At 45.0% G+C, this 5,237-nt stretch overlaps 1 long non-coding RNA gene across 1 annotated transcript; it reads right to left on the bottom strand.

Moving 5' to 3' along the window:
* Positions 1–1,365: 1,365 nt before the first annotated feature.
* LOC125940586 (uncharacterized) lies at positions 1,366–4,736 on the bottom strand. The gene is made up of 3 exons (XR_007463773.1): positions 4,336–4,736; positions 3,465–3,558; positions 1,366–2,635 (listed from the first exon to the last, which is right to left on the bottom strand). It is a non-coding gene; the product is annotated as an uncharacterized LOC125940586 (long non-coding RNA).
* Positions 4,737–5,237: the final 501 nt, after the last annotated feature.

Here is a 5,237-nt window from a genome sequence, read left to right as displayed (position 1 = left end):
AAACTCCTGCAGTAGTTGGTTGTGCTTTAAAGCTGTGCAAGCTATACGTTGCAATGCTGCACAAAAAAAAGTTTCATCCTGCATCCACCACCAGCCACAACAGTTCTTTTGTTTTGACCTTGGTAACTAGATTTCTCGGCAAATGAAACTATTGCCAAGCCCAGTACATTAAACAGTCATTCAGAGACATACCACCAAGTGAGTTTCCTCTGGGTGAGTTCAGTAATGGAAACAAATACGTGCACATGTGAACAAGCATATTTATTGGGTTACATGATCAGCCTCGGAAAACACTTTGCAAATAGTCTGCATCTCAACTAAAGTGATACTAAAACAGGAGACCGGCTGCATCCTATAAGAATGTTTCAAAAACCTACAGTGAAACAAACATTAAACATTCTAAAGGAACTTGTAGCATCCATAAGGTAACATTTATAGCGTTACAGGCAAGCACACAATCCCTACCAGTTCTCACAGAGAAGCCACCTTAACCAAACCAGTGCTCCATGTACCTTCGTAATCTACTGGCAGTCATGGCGTCTTTTGAAGGGCAGCAAACATAGGACTATGGCCAAGTCCAGCCGTGTGAGATTGAATGTGATGTCTCACCACTGGTTCAAGGGTGCACTTGCATCCTCCACGAAATTCGGGGTACACATAATTGAAGGTATTGAAGTCACGGATGAGGAGCTCCGCTAAGGCATGCTTTTCAGGGTGGTATGCTTTCCTGCATGCCGTCGGATGCTCTCACTGTGGAATGCAGGTACATTATCAGAAACAATCACCTGGTGTGTCTAAATGTCTCTCTTTCCATTAATATGATGACACTGTTCACATTATCCGGGCTTTGCCACCGCCATACATGTTCACTGGTAAAAAGCCACCATAAAAGACCGAGTCCGGTGCACACCCTCTCGATTCTTCTTGAGTTGAGAGAAAATCGAGATTGACAACTTCGAAGGGCACATCTGAACATCAAGGAATGACCGTCTGGTTTCATTTTGGGTGGAACTTGGCACGAATAGCATGAAAATTGTGACAGGTCCTCACATAATCCTCCGCAACAGCTTTCATGTTCTTCGAAGTGAAATGTTTCTGAATCTTGCAGTGAGTCGCCCATAAGCCATCATGGCCACCCGAGTGCAGACTGTCTTAATAAAGCCGCAATATTTTTTTACATGTTGCGTGGAGGCACCACGAATGTTCCATTGATTAATTCCAACTCTTCAGCGTCTTCCCATACACTTGCGATGCAACAAAATTACACGAAAGGGGTGCGTGTTGCAGAGGATTTCTTTGAAGGAGCTACACAGCATTCATTTAATCAACAAAAACTATGTGCTTTAAAACCATTTTTCTTTGGCGAAAATGAATACGAAAAGATTAGTTGCTTTGAATAAACAACATATGTGCATAATAAATGTCGCATAGCAAGCACCAAAACATGAGTCAAACAGTAATAAAGCCAAAAAGTTCATGCCAGTTCAAAGAATATAAATTCAAGTAAAGCCGTCACAGGAGACCACGGTTATGCAAACTTTCACTGCCACTGTACCAGGCGGAGCACACAATACCACATAACTTCAATACAAACCTACATTCTTGCGCCATTAAATTCTGGTGCACATAGTCACTTTCTGATTATGCAATAGCAATACGCCTTCGAAGTATTCTCACATATTTTCTCAGCACAACTGTGCAGTCGCAGGATACAACACATCACTGAAATCAAGACTGCCAATGATATCTGTCAACAAAATATGTTACAGCCATACGAAAAAGACCAGCATTAAAGAAAGTTAATCTGATACTAGTGATGCTGCATTCAGGTAAAGTCAATATTAGCAGCTAGAACGCATGGAAGCATGCTGTTTTTCAGTACACTAAGCAATGAACAAAGAGCTTTGGTGCGAAACATTTTAGTGAATGCCCCACCTGCTCGAGGCGTTAAAAAGACATCCAGAGGCACACGTCAAACACTTCTGCAAACACATCACACAACCACAGCAGCATTAAATTAACCACTGAGACGCCACACACGGCTCAGATAAGATTAGCAGCGGCACAGGTTTTGCTGGACTGTCCGTTCACCCTTTGCACATGCTGCTGTCGGAGATGAATCTTAAGTCTTGTCCTCACATACTTCTCAAGGAGCATTTTGCATGCCCTTGATTCATGCGCATCACAACACCCTAATCTCATAGCCACAGACTTCCGCAAGGCACTCAGGATACCTGTAAATGGAGCTTTGAGAGTCAGGATCTCATTCATGTTTGCGAAAGTCTTAAAGTTTTCCTCACATTCGATTAAAACTTGCATCACTGTTTGGCTTGGCTGGATGAGCTTTCCGCTATTCTTGACATACTCTTTCAGCTGTATAAGAGCATTGTACTGGCCTGGTGCTGTGGGAACAAGCACGGTGCCAGCGCAGATGTCAATTCATGAGCGTTTTCATTTCCGGCATGACAAGATTCTTCTTCTACAACTAAGGTTGGCACTGGAGCACTGTCATCCATCTTAGTCGAATCGCTATCTAAAGGCTGGTGTGGCTCCGGGGAAGTTGCAGGGGTGGCATCGCAGGAAGGCTGCACAGGACAGCTGCGCTTCTTTGGTGGCTTCCGATGTTTGGGGGCGGCTGGAATAAACAGTAATATGTGCATAGGCTGTTAGCATTTAGAATGAAGTAGCATAAGTACCAAATCTGCCAAGCCCATATTTACGAAAAAAAATCTCCAACCATGGTTCACTGACGATGAAAACAGGTTAGTGTAATCAAAAATGACGACACAGAAGAACACACAGTACACAAGACAAGCGCCACTCTAAACTAATATTTATCTTGATTCACCTCCCTTAATGTATACAGCAAAGTCAATTTGCGCAAGCGCACTGCACATCACGATCGCAGCCATGCATATCACCAATCATACTGGTTAATGCATCATATCTAAGCACTGCAATTCTTTACCGCGCAATACAACAGACGTATCACTTATACAGGCGCTACCTTTCTTTCTAATTTGGTACGCCTCTAAAATTTCTCTAGGCAGTAGTGGCAAAGGCGTAGCCCAACAACAAGTTCTGTTAAGGCTTCACTAAAACGGATGCACTCAATTTATATGACCAATTATGGGTGAATTTCATGCCTCTATATACAAGCAACATCGACAGGCAGTAAAAGCAAATGATCACTCACAATACGGCTTCATGATTCAAATAACAGTAGTATACCATACATAGCAAAATACAAAAAAGAAAGACCACACAGTCTTATCTGCACTCACGTACAGCGCAAATGACTCCATCAGAAGCAAACTCGCATGTTTAAGGCCATCGTGTGTCAAATAACAGCACAATTGAAAACAATAAAAACAAATATAGACAAGGGAGATACATCCTATCCAATGTCGCATTATTCAACGAGTCTTATACAAAACGTAGCGTGATCTTCACTTCGTACTTACCTCGAAAAGCAAAAACTGTTGGAACGGCATCTGGCCTCAATTTCTTCAAGCCATCTTGCCTTTTCTGTTCGAAGCTTGAATCTTCGAAATGAGCCTGCAATAAATGTCACCACACGGCCGTTAGCATAATTAAGTAAGTGCATTCACGTGAACGTTCCGAACGGGGCTGCACGCAAGACGCATTAGAAGGAAAATCTTTCAGCCGTACAAGTTCGCGAAGCGGGCGCTCGACTGTTGATTGTAATGTAGTTCACAACTGATAAAAACTATATGTGCACATTTGCCTCTGAAGTCCGTCCTCAAACGTGTTCTCCCATTATGCATTCGTAGCTTGATCATTCTGTGCACAAAATAGATGCAACAGCACACCAATAGTAAAAGTGCCGATGCAGCTTCAAACGCTCATTGAACTACCAACTCAGGGCTTTTGGCGAGAAGTTCCGTTCAGTAGTGTAAATATTTTGTCGGGATGGAAGCGGTGACTCGACGTCAAAGAAGACACGTCAATTTACGCGTCTTAAAAAGAGCGCGGGCTGCACATATCTTATCGACAACCGCGTGCTCGAGTGATCCTCGCTACTCGCTGTTACGACAGGATAAAGCACCACGTCGACTAGTCGCCTAGCCTCTCAGTCGAGACACATTTGTGATCAGCACCACGCGGCTCAATTTCACGCCCGTGGAAAGCCGGCGCAAGCATGGACAACACATCCAGGTGAAAAAGCTCTTGAAACTACAGCTGATCTTCCTACTCGCGACACATAATCCCAGAAACGACACGTTCGATTATCTGGATACGTTGAGACGGTCAAATTCATAAAGCTTATTCTACAGCGAAAGAAAAACAACGAGGAAAACAGACAGTACTCACATAGCAAACACGTGAAGCGGTGGTGGGCTCCCAGCACTCTCGCTTCACTTGCGCGAGCCAGCGTTTTCTTCGGCTCGGGCTGGTTGGGAAGCGAAACATTCGCACGCCCTTCCTGCAGTGGTTAGTGCACAGAGGTACGCAACAACCAGGCATTTTTGCTCCTCAGGCTTCGCTGACCGCATTTAACACGTTTCCACAGCCTTCGACGCTGCCTAGACGAGGATTAAACGCGATTCCGCTGCAAGGCTCACGGCGGCAAGCACAGAGCAAACTGGTGTGGGGACCAAGATGGCGCTGCGTCTCTCTCGGGCAACTATGTGTTTTGGCGGCCGGCGGCATGTGGTGTGTCAAAGGCTGACACCACTCTAGACGGAAGTCCCGTATGTAGGCTCTCTATTGGCTACTGTGGGCAAAGAGGTATTTTTGCGGGGAAACTCTGTGACCTGGGAATGCTGGATGGATAACACATGTATTCGTCGAGCCTTCGTTGAAGCTAGCGGTTTCAGACAGACGCCGTGGGACAACTTTAGTGAGCCGCACGTGGCTCCATGGGCGTAGCTCTTACGAATGCTTAAGACTTAGAGATTGACTCCAACCTAATAAGGAAATTTACTAGCCCGACGTTTCGGAACCAATACGGCCCCTTCTTCAGGGGGTATTCTTCGGAGGTGGCGGTGTGCCGCTTTTAAAAGGTCCATCGTAAGAAAGGAGAGGAAAGGGGAGATACCGTCCCTCCCCCTTCCTCTCCTTTCTTACGATGGACCTTTTAAAAGCGGCACACCGCCACCTCCGAAGAATACCCCCTGAAGAAGGGGCCGAATTGGTTCCGAAACGTCGGGCTAGTAAATTTCCTTATTAGGTTGGAGTCAATCTCTAAGTCTTAATCAATTTTCCCAACAGAC

Source organism: Dermacentor silvarum, chromosome 10 (genome assembly GCF_013339745.2).
Source record: "Dermacentor silvarum isolate Dsil-2018 chromosome 10, BIME_Dsil_1.4, whole genome shotgun sequence".
Lineage (NCBI taxonomy): Eukaryota > Metazoa > Arthropoda > Arachnida > Ixodida > Ixodidae > Dermacentor > Dermacentor silvarum.
The sequence above is the reverse complement of the archived record's forward strand: the minus strand, read 5'-3'. Positions and strand labels throughout refer to the sequence as shown.